At 43.9% G+C, this 14,011-nt stretch overlaps 1 pseudogene; it reads left to right on the forward strand.

Moving 5' to 3' along the window:
* Window positions 1-5,337: 5,337 nt before the first annotated feature.
* LOC102849607 overlaps window positions 5,338-14,011 on the forward strand; it is a 52,403-nt pseudogene continuing 43,729 nt past the window's right edge.

Raw genomic sequence — 14,011 nt, forward strand, 5'->3', positions numbered from 1 at the left:
GTTTCAATAATAGAAAGCAAAAATTGTAAGCCCAAGAATGGGAAGTCAAAATTCCAATCCCAAGAAATCCCATTAGGGTGCATACAGCAAACTGGTCTAAATTATCTTTAGACAGCTTAAAGCAGAAAGACTCGTTTTCCCACATAATAATTGCCTGGTCTTGATATCAGCTAGGAGGCCGAGAGAAGTGACCCAAGGATGAGTCAGTATCCTGCAGCACTTTATGGCAACAAGACCTGCTCTATAGAATATGCAAGCTCTCATAGCCTTCTATCCAGATCTTACAAAGAACAAACAAAGCTCTCTCTTGGAGGAAGTGCAACCAGGGTGCTCTTTAGAGGCAAGGATGGTGAAACTTCATTTTATATACCTTGGGCATTTTGTTAGGAGAAACTGGTCCTTGAAAAAGATACCATTCTGGGAAAGGCAAAAGGTCAGAGGAGAACACTCAACAAGATGGAATGACCTAGTAACTGTAACACTGGGCTTGAGCCTATCAGAGATGGGGAGGATAGTGCAGGATAGGGCAAGGTTCAGATCTGTTGTTAACAGGGTTGCTGTGAGTTGTAGTTGATTTGATAGCACCTAACAATTAAAACAATCAGGGCCTAACAGGTAACTCATGGTTTTCAAGCTGTTTGAGCTCAAAGAACCAGCTCCTATGGGTAAAGCCAGTGATTTATGGCAAGGAGTGTGTCCACCTTGTGCTCTCCAGACCAAACTTCCCTTCAGAAACTTTACTCACTTTTGCCTCAACTGGGAACTTGCTTTACAGCAAACTGAGTTCATGTCTGACTTAGGTCAGTGGAAGGAGAAATCCAATAGCTCCCCAGAAAACCCTGATAATTTAAAGATTAATTTGTGGGCGAGCTCTGGTGGCCTAGTGGCGAGAAGTTGCACTGCAACCACAGAGGTGCGTGGTTCAAATCCACCAGATGCTCTGCTGAAGAAGGAGGGACAATCTCCTCCTGTACCAGTCAGATCTGATTTGATGGTACACACATTAAAAAAAAAAAAAAAAAGATGAGTTTGTGAAAGTTAATCTAGCTTTTCACCTAATGTGGAGTATGTAATTGTTCTTAAAAACTGCTGTGCAATAGATGAAAACATTAGAACATCAGCTAAGACTCAGAATGCACCAACTCCCTTATCCTGACTATTTTGTGCCGTAATCTGTGTGAACCAGAGAGGCAGTTCTGAGATAAATCCCTCGTGGGACCCTTCAGAATACCTCAATCAGGCCAGAAGGAGATATGTGCTTACTTGTATTTTAGAAATCGCGTGCGTGAGCACACACACACACACACACACACACACACACACACAGAGAGAGAAGTTGTCCAGGACAAAGAGGAAAATCTTGCCATTTTCCATAATCAACATACAGAGACCCTTAGGATGGCCTTAAACAGACTTAAGGAGAGTTAATTTTGAGTCTGAATTACTCCATCTGCACAGGTATCAAGTGAAAGAAAGCGTCAAAAGTTAAATGCAGGGCCAGACTCTCACTTCGAAGCTGGCAGAGGAAGTTTTTAAGGTCTTTAAATCACTGGGACTTGAGAAAGGAGGCTAAAATGGACAGAAGGAAAGCACTCAAAATCCAGCTGCTAGCTGTTCCCATCTGAGAACTGTCTCGAGGTACCTAAGCCATGATGGCTGCCATGATGGCTCCCATGATGGATTTGCAGTGCTGTGACCATCTGCCTGGCAGCCAGCATGCTGCAGCCAAACTAGTACAGATAGTGCAAGGGCCACAGGCACTGGAAAAGAGACGGCCCTGAGTGACCCAAAGTGGGTCACCCAGCAGCCAGAATGGCCCAAACCACCCTCCCTCCTCACCAAACTCTCCAATGAGAGACTGGCCAAGCTGTCTGTCTGACAACACCCTCAGTATCAGTACTGCCTAGCATGTTACCATTGATGTGGCAGGTAACAACAGACTTCTTTATTAAATGAGAACTTCCCTGACCCAACCTACTAAAGTCACATGGGCAAGAGAAGTGATTTATCTTTTCCCTTGCCTGTGAGATAGAATCCAAGACTGTGGTACTCTTTCAATGATGTTTTGACTATCCAGTCACCCTCCTATGAAGAAGTCTTTTAGCCCAATCAGGGGAGATGGTCTTGGAATAAATCAGTTCACAAGCCAATCAGGAAAACAAGAAGGCCTAGGATTCATTAATGTTAGCTTTCCCAAAGAGCTCTGGTGGAATGTCTGTGGCATGCTGCATAGCTAACCAGAAAACCACATGTCTCTGTTGTTTCGGTCAACCGAAACAGCTCTGATGGAGAAACATGGAAGTCACCTTCTTCCATTGGGAAGTTGGTCTCAGTGCCATACCAGAAAGGACTCCTGCGATCTGCAATCAGCCCAAATGCATTGAGTTTAAGTTACAAAGAGCGGTTAGGATGCTTAAGCCAAAGGAAAGTCCTTAATCTCCTACCATATCCTTGTCTCTCAGGAAAAAAGTGCCAATACACTATAGAAGAGGAAATAAGCTGGTTCAGCAGAATAGCTGGCTGATGGACAGACTGCTTTCTCACTCCCAACTCCATATTATTGGAAGCTTCCATGATGTAACCATGATGTAGCCCTTAAAGCCCTGAAGCCTAGCCTCTGTAAATAATATGGTGAAGGCGCATCATAGACACTGGCCTATTGCTTGGGCCAGAAGTAAAACAACTCTCTCCAGTATTTAAAAAATCTAGGAAAAGTATGAGAGGCTATTTAAGGGAACAAGGTTCTACCATTGCCTTCAGGCAGAGAAACATCTCCTGTACAGCCAGAAGACCAAGTTATTTTGCCAAAGGGGAGTTGCTAAGAGAAAATGGTCTTTCCAAGCTATTTTGGCCATTCATGGTGAGCAACCCTAAAGAAATCACCCCATGGAGAAAGACAACATGTTTGGAAAGGTGGAGGACAGTGCAGGAGAGGAAGACCCCAGATGAGATGAACTGACACAGTAACGATGGTAGTGAGGAAGTCTCTGTGTCACAGTAAGCTTGTCTCAGGATAGGGCAGGCTTCAGAGCTATTGTACACAGGATCGCTACAAGTCACAAGTGACTTAACAGCACATAACAACAACAACAACACCCTGCTGAAACTGAGGGCTCTGTTCTCTTAAAATCTTCTTTATCTCTGTGCAGTAAGCAGAATAGTGATCCTCCAGAAAAGCACTTTTCTTGTTGAGAGTGAAATACCTTAAAGAGGGACCTTTCAGTTTTACTGATCTCATGAACCACTCCTAGTGATCCTAATAGATAACAATTTTTAGTTTTATTATAATGTGTGGTTGGAAGCAGGAGTGGCATCCATTTCCAGAAACCCTAAGAACTTTGATAAATGTTGATAGTTGTAGAGGGGCTTCAAGCCTTTTATTCACTATGAGTTGTGCTCAACCCAAAGGCAATCAAAAACAATATTGTGTGGGAGGAAGTCTAGTGGTTTAAAGTAGTTGGCGTGGCCAACTCAAAGACACCCAGTTTGAATCCACGTTTTATGGGAGGAAAAAGATGAGCAATCTCCTGTGTGACTTACTACTGCCTCTAAGAACCTGCAGAAGGGATGGCTAGGAGTCAGTTCCGACTTGGCAGCACATAAGAGCAACACCTCCACAATGTCTGGGCACTGGTTCAGTCATTGCTCAACTTGTAACCAAAAACCCTGAGATGCACAAGTCAGGGCACACAAGTCCTAGTGACCAGCCCGTTCAATCTGCTTGGGAAACTGATCTTCTTCCAGACTACAACAATTTCAAATAACCTGAGACTGACAAGGGCAAAAATTGTAGGGAGGAATCTAGGGAAAGCTTTCCACTCTGCCAGGTAGGCTACATCCCCACTCAGCCAGAAGAGGTTATGGAAGTTCCCTCACAAAGAACTAGTGTTGTGTACCATTAAGAAGAAACCAACTCACAGCTGACCCTCCAGTGAGTTTTCAGAGGCAGTAAATTGCATAGGAGTGTGCCATCTTTCTCCTGTAAAGCAGCTGGTAGGTCCAAAACATACGCCTTAGGGTTGGCTGCCCAAATCACCAGTAAGGCCATAAGAGCTCCCATAAAGAATTTTGAGTAAGAAATCTCTCAGAGAGGGAAACAAGGCAGCTGAACTAGATGTCAGGAAGGGTCTTGTGGCCTTAGGTCAGAAAACCACAAGACAGATTTCCCCCCATAATACATGCTCACCCTCTTGTAACAAACACTTGTTGTTAGGTGCTGTCCACCATGATCCACAGTAACCCTGTGAATGGCAGATCTGCATTCTGCCCTGAACATGTGTTTTTGTTATCTCATATATTTGAGTCCACTGTTAGTGTCAATCCATCTTGTTGAGGGTCCTCTCTCTCTCCTGACCCACCACTATACCAATTATGAGGTCCTTCTCAGTTATTTGAGGACCTTCATTTACAAGCCCCAGGGTATTTCAAGATTTTAAGTCTTGAGCCTGAATTCGTGTATTTAGTAACAGAAACAAATTTAGTCCAGGGTCATAAGGAAACTAGACCTAGAGAGGTCTCTTTTGTGAAAAATAATCTAATTTTGCTAATCTAAGTTTTGTTTAACATGCAGATGAACTATTAGGGATCTTAATTAAAAGGACTCTTAAAGACAAAATACAATTTTTTCGTAAGCCACAAACGTTGGTCCTTTTCAGTAATTAGCTTGTTTCATCTCGGTTAAGGCAAGACCTTCATGTCGAAGAACGATTTTACTTCCCTGTCGGGGAAGATTCTGTACTTTCAAACAGCCTCTTTACATCAATCTCAGATCCCTGTGGTCTTCCCTCCAGGTGTTCCCACCCCACCACCGACACCCCAGCCCCGGCTGGTGGGAACGCACTCCGATCTCCACTCAGTACCCATCTTGATCAGGGGAAGGACGCTGGGCAGCGACAGCGAGGGGAGCGTCCAGACAATGTCCTGCATTCACGGCGGCTCGGCCAATCACAGGCCGGCGCCTCCCGGCCCCGCGCAGCGCCACCGGCCACGGCTGAACCGCGAGCCGGCCCCCGAGCGGCCATCGCGAGGCCCGGCACGCCATGCAGTCCTCGCATGCGGCGGGGGAGGGGACTGCGAGGTGGCAGCGGCGTGGCTTCCCCTAGGCCACGCAGTCTGCAGGACATTTCGCCCCCTGGGCACCAGCACGCGTTGCAACGACATCCGGGCTACTGGGCTGGCGTCCGTGGGCAGTTCCCAGGTCGTGAGTGACTCCCGGAGCCACCGCGGCGAGGAAGTGCCAGAGGCTAGGGCCAGAAAGACCTGAGGGCAGCCTAAGCATCTGTCTGTAGCCAGGCCCCTGCCCGCCTATGCCCCAGGTTCCCGGTTTTGCTGGCCTAGATGACGCTCAGCGAAGGACGCCTGGGAGGAACGCGGAGCGCGGACTCTCACTTCGCGAGCTCGCGCTGCGCGCGCCCGCCTACGCCCGCCCCGCCTCTCGCGCGCGCTCAGGGGCGGGACGTCACAGAACAGCAAATCAGCGCGGCCGTCCGGAACAGCCCCGTAGTCCTCGCTGGGGTCGGTATGCGCCAAAGAACTTCAGGGCGGGGCGGGGGGAAGCGCGCCGCCGGGAGCGGTGGTACGAGAGCTGGACCGGCCAGGATCGCAGGGCCCCGAGGCCTGTTAGAGCCGGGCGCTAGAACGGTCAGGCTGGGAATTTCTTGCAAGTGGAAGGGGCAGAGATGGCGGCGCGGGGCGCTGGCGGGAGTGGGGCGGCGCCGGGAGCAGGTGGCGCGGCTGGAGCGGGCGGCCGAGCAGGCACGTCCTCGGGATCCGAAAGCCCAAGGGGATGAGCTGAGCTACAGTTGTGGGACTCGAATCTACCGGGCTTTTTTTATGCAGGATGCAGAACTTGAAGTTGTGTGTGTATTACAATATGTTCTAAGCTTTTACTGTGTCTGGTTTTTTTTAAAAGTGACTCTATACTTTTAATACGTAGTGCTCACCATAGAAAGTGGATTTTATTTTGGCAGCTAGAAGAAAGAGAAACAAATAGAAACATCTTTTCCACTGAACTAATCTTCCAGGTGTGGTGGTGGGGTTTTTTTTATTTGCTAGGTTTTTGTAATTTGGGAGGGGGAGGTTAATACCAGGGTTTTTTTAAAAAAACTTTCTCCCCTCTTTCCTTGTGTGCTGTCGGATCCAACTGGTATAGAAGGGGATTGCCTCTCCTCCAGCAGAGCATCTGATGGACTCGAACCGTGCACCTCTGAGATTACAGTGCAGCTTCCCGCCACTAGGCCACCAGAGTTCCCATACCATTTTTTAATGAGTGTGTTTTAACTGTGGGATACACTCCATTACCTTGTAAGGTAGAGCTAAGGTGAATTGGCCAGGAAAGTGGAGATAACAAACCTCGGGCCACGTTCACAATAAAGAGTAATACAAGTCCCTCCTCCCTCAGGAGATTTTGTTCTTCAGTGTATGTTTGAAGAAATGGGGTCTAAACACTGCCACATGAGTGGGTCACCTGGGGAGCCTCCATGGAATCTTTTCCCTAACTCAACACATTCTCCCTCCAGGGCAGCCTTGTACTGGGGATAGACACCCTTGACTAAGGTGCCACAGAAATCCACCTGCCCTAAGCGGAGCTGCGAACCTTCTTTTTAAGTCTTCGTACTCCCATTTCTGCAACTTCATCACTTTGGCATAACTTAACCCCACTGGCATAACTGGCCTGTAGAGTCAATCCTATCCTTCAAAGACTTGCAGGCCTGGGTTCCGTTTTACTTCTACTTTGGCCATACACTGACCTAGAGCGAATCTCAACAGGATTATGGCAACTCTTCACAGGAGGGTTTTTACCTCCTATTTTGCTATTTCCCCTGTTGCATTCTTGCGACCAGAAAGAGATGCCTTACCGTAACGTAAATCTCACTGTAACTGAAAATAAACAATAGCCAGTGGCTCACTGTTGCTCTCAGGATAAAGTCTTAGCTCCTTGAAGTTGCTTTATGAGACACGCTTTGAAATGTTTCAATGAACCATTTCAATACTGGATGCACTCATTTGTGCCAAAAGTAAGGGATATCATTGTTAATGTTAATCTTGCCTAAAACCAAAGAATGTTAGAAAGTTGTATATATATTTCATTGAATATACACAGGTATTTTACTGTGTGGATCATAACAAATGATGGGTATTACAATACAGAATGCCTACTATGCTCATACAGGGATTGTACGTAGACAAAGAGGCAGTTGCGCGAATAGAACAAAGGGATAATTTTAAAAATCAGAATAGAATACAAAAATAATTAAAACTGAGAAAGAGTTAAATCTTTTCACCATACTTACTCAATCTTTATGCCTCAGCAAATGATCTAACCTTGATGGGGGGGGGGAACCACAAAAAACCATTAATGTTCATTGTAGATCACATCCAAACCCAAAACCAAACTTACTGCTATAGAGTTTGTTCCAACTCATAGTGACCCTTTGTTTTAGTTGTTAGGTGCCATCAAGTCTAGTATGACTCATAATGACACTATGAACAAGATCTGAACCCTGTCATATCCTGTGCCATCATCATCATCATCTCTGACACATGCAAGTCCATTGCTGCAGTCATTGTGTCAATTCACCTGGTTAAGAATGTTCCTTTCTTCCGCTGACCCTCCACCTTTCCAAGCATGATGTCCTTCTCAGAGGAACAGGGTCTCTTAGCAACATGCCTTAAGTATGTGAGATGAAGCTTTATCACCTTTGCCTCTAAGGAGCACTCTAACTACGCCTTTCCCAAAACATATCTGTTAGTTCTTTTAGCGAATGATAGGATATCCAGCGAACTTTGGGGCTGAGTAGAACTATGTGATTGAGTTTCTGAGGCTGCAAACCTTAAGAGTAGACTGCCTCCCGGCGCGGACTGAAAATCGCCTGTGACTTCATCCATAGCCACTGGCAAGAGTCAGCGCCCAGAGCCATCAGGGGCTTTAAGCTCGTTGTCCACTGCTCTGATGTGGACAGCTGAAACCCAGGCCCTGACAGGTACCGAGGGGGGGGGGATCCCAGACTTTACTTCATGCTCTGCTGGAGAAGGAGGGACAGTCTCCTGTACCAGTCAAATCCAATTTGACGGTACACACACACACACTTCTTCTTTTTTAAAAAAAAGACTACTTCAGCTGTCGCGGCCCTCTGCCTGGGGCGGGCTGCCCTCGGCCCTCTGCCCGGGGCGAGCCGTCGTGGCCTTCTGCCTGGGGCGGGCTGCGCTTGGCCCCTGGCTCGGGGCGAACCGTCCCGGCCCTCAGGAGCAAGAAGGCAAGCAGCTTTAACCCAAGACCACCAGTAAGGTGATAAAGCGTCCTCCCTTCCCCCCTTTACATCTATACCCCTGTTCAGCATGAAGAAGCCAGAGTGTCGGCATCCAATTCCCAAATCAATAAGACAGTTGGTTTAATTACTATTGGAAAATGCTTGTCATTCCTCTGTAGCATCTGGTCCCCACTGGACTCTCATCATTTCCTTCACCTGCTCCCCCCACCAACCAAACTGTGCAGCTCTGCAACTGCATCCTGGCCCATCCTCACCCTTCTGCCCCCAACCCTCACCTCCTTGTACCCCCAATATGCTTTTCCCAATAAAAAAAATACTTAAAAAAAAAAGAGTAGACTGCCTCATCTTCCTGTTGGATTCAAACTCATTGACTTTTTGGTTAATAGCCCATCACTTAACCTACTCTATCACTAGGGCTCCTTTTCACCTCAACATGAATAAAACAAATATCCTCACAAATGAGACAATAATCAACATCATCATTAATGCAAAAAAGATTGATGTTGTGAAAGATTTAATTTTACATAGACCCAGCAGTAACAAAAGCAAAACCCATTGAATTGGGCAAATTTGGCCTCTCACATGGTATTCAAATGCATGCAAAAGCTAGACAATATATAAGGAAGAGCAGAGAAAAGTTGGTGTCTTTGGATTATGGTGTTGATAATATTGAATAAACATCATGGTATGCCAGAAGAACAAACAAATATGGCTTGGAAGAAGTATATCCACGATCCCCTTTAGAAATGAGGATGGTGATGCTTTGTCTCTCATACTTTAGACATGTTATCAAGAGGGCCCAGTCCCTGGAGGACAGAGGAAAGGAGGAAGCCCTTCAATGAGGTGGACTGGCAGAGAGCTGTAATCAGGGCAGAGGCTGTGAGGATGCCACAGTTCCAGTCAGTGCTTCAGCCTGTTGTGCGTAGGTCTGCCCTGAGTCAGGACCTAACAACAATCCTGTCCCACTTAAGTCACCAGAGCTGAATCTTCCCACTGTCACTCCTCCTATCCTTGCTGGTGTTCCAGCAAACCTGGCTAGCCTCCAGTCCTCTAACTGTGCCACATCCACTCAAAGTCTGGAACACTCCTTGCCTCTCTCCTCTTTGTCCCTAGAGGTAAACACCTTGCCTCACTTCCTTCCCCAAAGGGAAGATGAGAACACCCATGACACCCAGCCTGCCCCCGCTCCTCCTCCCTGCCATGCCTGCCACTCTGTCTGAACTGAGTTCTAATGCCACTCTGGGGCAAGAGAAGTGCCACGTTTACTGTCCTTCCCCAGCACCTACCATGGACCTGGCAGTGCTGGTAGGAGCTCAGACAGTGACAGGCGCACACACACACAAGGAAGCAGAAAACCACAAAGAACAAGTAGTAGCTTTAGATATCCGCTGAGAGATTTGTCTTATATTGCTATATTTTTCCACTTTGAATTCCTCCTCAGTTACAAGTGGAAAACACTTTTAAAAGGATAATAAATTTTGCTTAATCCACTCTGATATCCCTACCCCCGCCCCCCACAACGACCAATGTGAGTCCAGTCTGTGAAGTGAAATTCTGAAAGAGTGACTTGCGGGTCACTGTTTCAGTTTCGCGGAACTGGGTAGAAATATTAATTTTAAGCTCAAACATCAAAATGTTAAAGTTGGGATCAAACTAGTAACTCTGTAATGATGGAGGGAAGAAATGAAAAGAAAGACTATTTAACCAAGAGTTCTGGTTCTTTCTTTATTATTAGCTTTTAGTATAGCAATTACTAATATTTTAAGAAAATGCTCTTGTGCTGTTTCTGTTCTAATTCCAGAACTCTTTCAATTTTCCTTTGTTCATGTGAGATGTCTGTGCAGCAAATTGCAATTCTTGTCTCCTTGGGCTCACCCACAGCTAACAAACAATGCTAACATATGTATGTTGAAAACTGTCGCACTTCTGAACAATTCTGCTGCCCTCTTCCCAGCAAAGTTAAACAAGAATCCTTTGTGGAGAGTTGTAATATTTGAAGGGAAGGATAGCGGAATGAATCTTAACTACTGCTGATTGTTTCTCTGCAGCCTACCTCTGAAGAAGAGCCTTGTTGATTGTATAACCAGCCTGTTGACTTTACTGCACGTTAGTGAAAAGCTGTAAAATGCAGTTGAAAAAAAAATTTAAAAGAAGAGAAGAAAAAACAGTTTCTTTAGTAAAGCATATTAGATTGTGTAAAAGTTAAAGCAAATTATGTATTTGCTATAAAAAGAAATTAAGTCTATGTTTTCTACTATAATTAACATAAAATACTACATTGCCTCATTTGTCTAATTAGAACAATATTTAAAGCAGAATAAATGTGCATTATAACGCTACTATTTTTTTTCTCTTTATAACTCTACTATTTCTAAAGCTTATTTACTTGTTTACTATTCTACAAAAAATCGATCATATCTATTTACAGTACATACTGTTATAAACAGATGATAAGAAAAAGTAAATGCTAGAGAAATGGCTTCTCTTTTGAAGGTAGGTTTGGAGAACTAGAATTTACAAAATATTTTAGATATTCTATATTTGTTTGAGTCCTATATTACATTTTAGTTAATAGCACTTTTCTTTTTTTAAAAAAAATTACATTTCCCTCCATTTTATTTTCCAACTTTATGGAATGATAAAGGATTTTTAAAATATATAGTGAAATATTCTTAGTTTATTTTAATCATACAGTCAACAAAGAGTCCTTAATATGTTGTGTTTCTAACACAAAGGCAATGTCTCTTTGGTCATTGAATTCCAGCAGTTGCTCTGAGGGAGAAGGAGGGGCAATCTCCTCCTATGTGATTTGTAAACTCAAAAACCCACTGGAGAATCCAGAGTGGGTTGTGACTCAACTGTAATATGAGTCTTGAGTGAGCAGGTTTTAGGAGTGTATATATATATACAATGAAATATATTTCAGCCTTATGTAACCATGCCAGATCTGATCAACTGATCCCGTGGAAGGAATACACACTCGTGGAAATTTAAGGCTGTCATTTGCTGCATTTGTTAGTTTTGAAGAACCTTCAGGGGTTAATAGGACATTCAAATAAATTGAAAGAGATGTTAAAATTGTGGTGACTAGAACGTGGTATGGTGGAAAGAGGGTAAGCTTAGGGATTGAAAGATTCATGGCTAAGTGCTCTGCTTTTATGCCTTCTGCAAGTTATGGCTCAGTCTTAGCATCTGTATTTGTAATATTGGGCAAATATTTGCAACTGACAGTTAATGTGTTTGATAGAGAAACATTCCGTTCTCATGAAAAGAACAAATACAAATATATACCCATCATGTTTAAAAGGAGCCCTAGTATTAATTGAAAAGTCAGTGGTTCAAATCCACCAGCTGCTGTTTGGGAGAAAAATGGTCAATCTCTTCCTGTAATGCCTTGCAGCTTTGGAAACTTAATGGAGGGATGCTACAAGTCAAAATCAATTTGGCAATAGTAGGTTTTATATGTTAATCAGGGTCCCTTCTCCTCTGGTGTTTAAAGTTCTCAGGCCTCACCTCTATATTTCTATTTAGGGAGAGAGGTCTGACCCTCTGGGGCTGTAACTTTCTAATAAATCCATCTTTACCATTTTACTCTCAAAACACCACCCAAACCCTCAACTGCTAGTGGAAACTTTAATGGTTCAAACCCACCAGCTCCTCTGAAAGAGACCAGAATGACAGACTTACAGCCTTGAAAAGTCGACAGGGCAGTTCTGCTCTGTCCTGTAGGGTTGTTACGAGTTACAACCTACTCAATGGCAGTAGATCTTTAAGTGCAAGTTTTTAGAATGAGTCATTTCCCGGTACTGTGCCATCTCACAGCTGTTGCAGTGTATGAGCCCATGTTTGAAGCCACTCACTGTCTCAGTCAATCTTTTGAGGATCTTCCTCTTTTCAACTGACTTTTTCACTTTACCACGCATGATTGCCTTGTCCAGTCACTGAACTGACCCCTCCTGATAACATGGCCAAAGGATGTGAGACAAAGTCCCACCATCCTCACTTCTAAGGAGCATTCTGACTGCATATCTTTTTCTTTTTTCTTCTGGCAGAATGTTGAATATTCAGTATTTCTTAACACCACCACAATCCAAAGGCATTCATTTTCCTTCAGTCTTCTTTATTCATTGTGCAGCTTTGATATTTCAAGAGGTGTATATAAAGACCAGGATTGGTTCCAGACTTGCCCAGGGTGGGTCTCTTGGTTTCTTGACTTCTGCTTTCATGGGCATTAAATGTTGGATCCAAACAAAATGAAATCCTTGACAATTGCAATCTTTTCTGCATTTATGATGATATGAGGAATTTTTTTTCACATGTAGAGATGTAATCCATACTGAAGTCTTTGATTTTCAGTAGTAAGTGCTTCAAGTCTTTTTAACTTACAGTGAGCAAAGTTGTGACATCTGCATATTTCAGATTATTAATGAGCCTTCTAATCCTGATGCTGTGTTCTTCACAGAGTCCAACTGCTTGGATTATTTGTTCAGTTATACTAAGTACATATTGTGAAAGAATACAATTCTGACATCAAGTAGAAAAATAAAATTTGTGAGTGCAAGTAAAAATTTGTGGATAAAAAAGAAAAAAAATTTAGGGGGGGAGGGATGGGCGGGGAGAGAAGTGCAGCAATGAATGAATGGAAATCCAAAATCTCTGTAAATGCTCATTAAAATTATTTTTTTTAAAAAAGAAAAATAAATAAAAAGGTTATTTTTCAGAAAAATAAAACAATAAATAAATAAATTTAATAAAGACATAAAAGACAAACATTTGATAATGTTTATTTTGTTTAATTCTCAATGTCAAAGCTTAAGAAAAGAGATCTCTGGTGGCCTCGTGGCAAGAAGATGTGCTGCAATCCTGAAGGCACACAGTTCGAATCCACAAGATGCTCCACTGGACAAGGAGCGGGCAATCTCCTCCTGTGCCTGTTGGATCCAGTGTGATGGTACACAACAAGAAAAACAAAAGTGAAAAGAAAAAAAGCTTAAGAAAGGAAGCATTTGCAAAATTCATCCTTGGGAAATCTTATGGATAAAACAGCAGTAAGGGTAAGGCTTCTGTCTCTTGATTCCTTCCCTCAAAATTCTGTTTGGCCAAGGGTCACTCACTCATGGTTTGACTGAGAACTTACTATGTGTGCTGCTTGTACAATGATACAAGATGGACCCAAGGAAGTGGAAATTTCATTTTAAGAAAGAAAGAAAAAAACCCTAACACATTTGAGAGTGCACCTGCATTCTTTATCAGGAAAGGGTAGCTGATTGGGAAATCCCCCAACTACTTCTCTTTGTAGCTTATGACCAGCCCCACCCTTGAGTAAAGGGAGCTCTCCTGCCATTCTGCCACAGTTGAATGCCTCTGAGTTGTAAGGTTTTCAATTTTCTAAAGTTACCCCTCAAAATATGCATCTCCCTCATTTTAGGTCAACATCTCCATCCAGTCAGTATTTTACCCACTCAGCAGAGATTGCTCATATCCTATAAAAGCCAAGAAAGGCAATAAGATAGACATAGAAGAGAAGGGAATGTGTCCGGACTGGGCTCCGGTGCAGAGCGCCCTCCATCCTGGGAACACGGGGAAAGGCAGGTTCATAGGGAGCCTGGTGCTAAACCCTTCCTAGACAACCTGCTTCTGGGTCAGGGTTTCGTACGTAGCAGAGCAGCTCCCTCGCTGTGATCTAGTGAAAGTCAGCCCTTGACACAAGAGTTTGTTAAGAAAGAAAGAAAGAAAGAAAG

This window comes from Elephantulus edwardii, unplaced genomic scaffold (assembly GCF_000299155.1).
Source record: "Elephantulus edwardii isolate Elephantulus edwardi_28Jun2011 unplaced genomic scaffold, EleEdw1.0 scaffold00372, whole genome shotgun sequence".
NCBI lineage: Eukaryota > Metazoa > Chordata > Mammalia > Macroscelidea > Macroscelididae > Elephantulus > Elephantulus edwardii.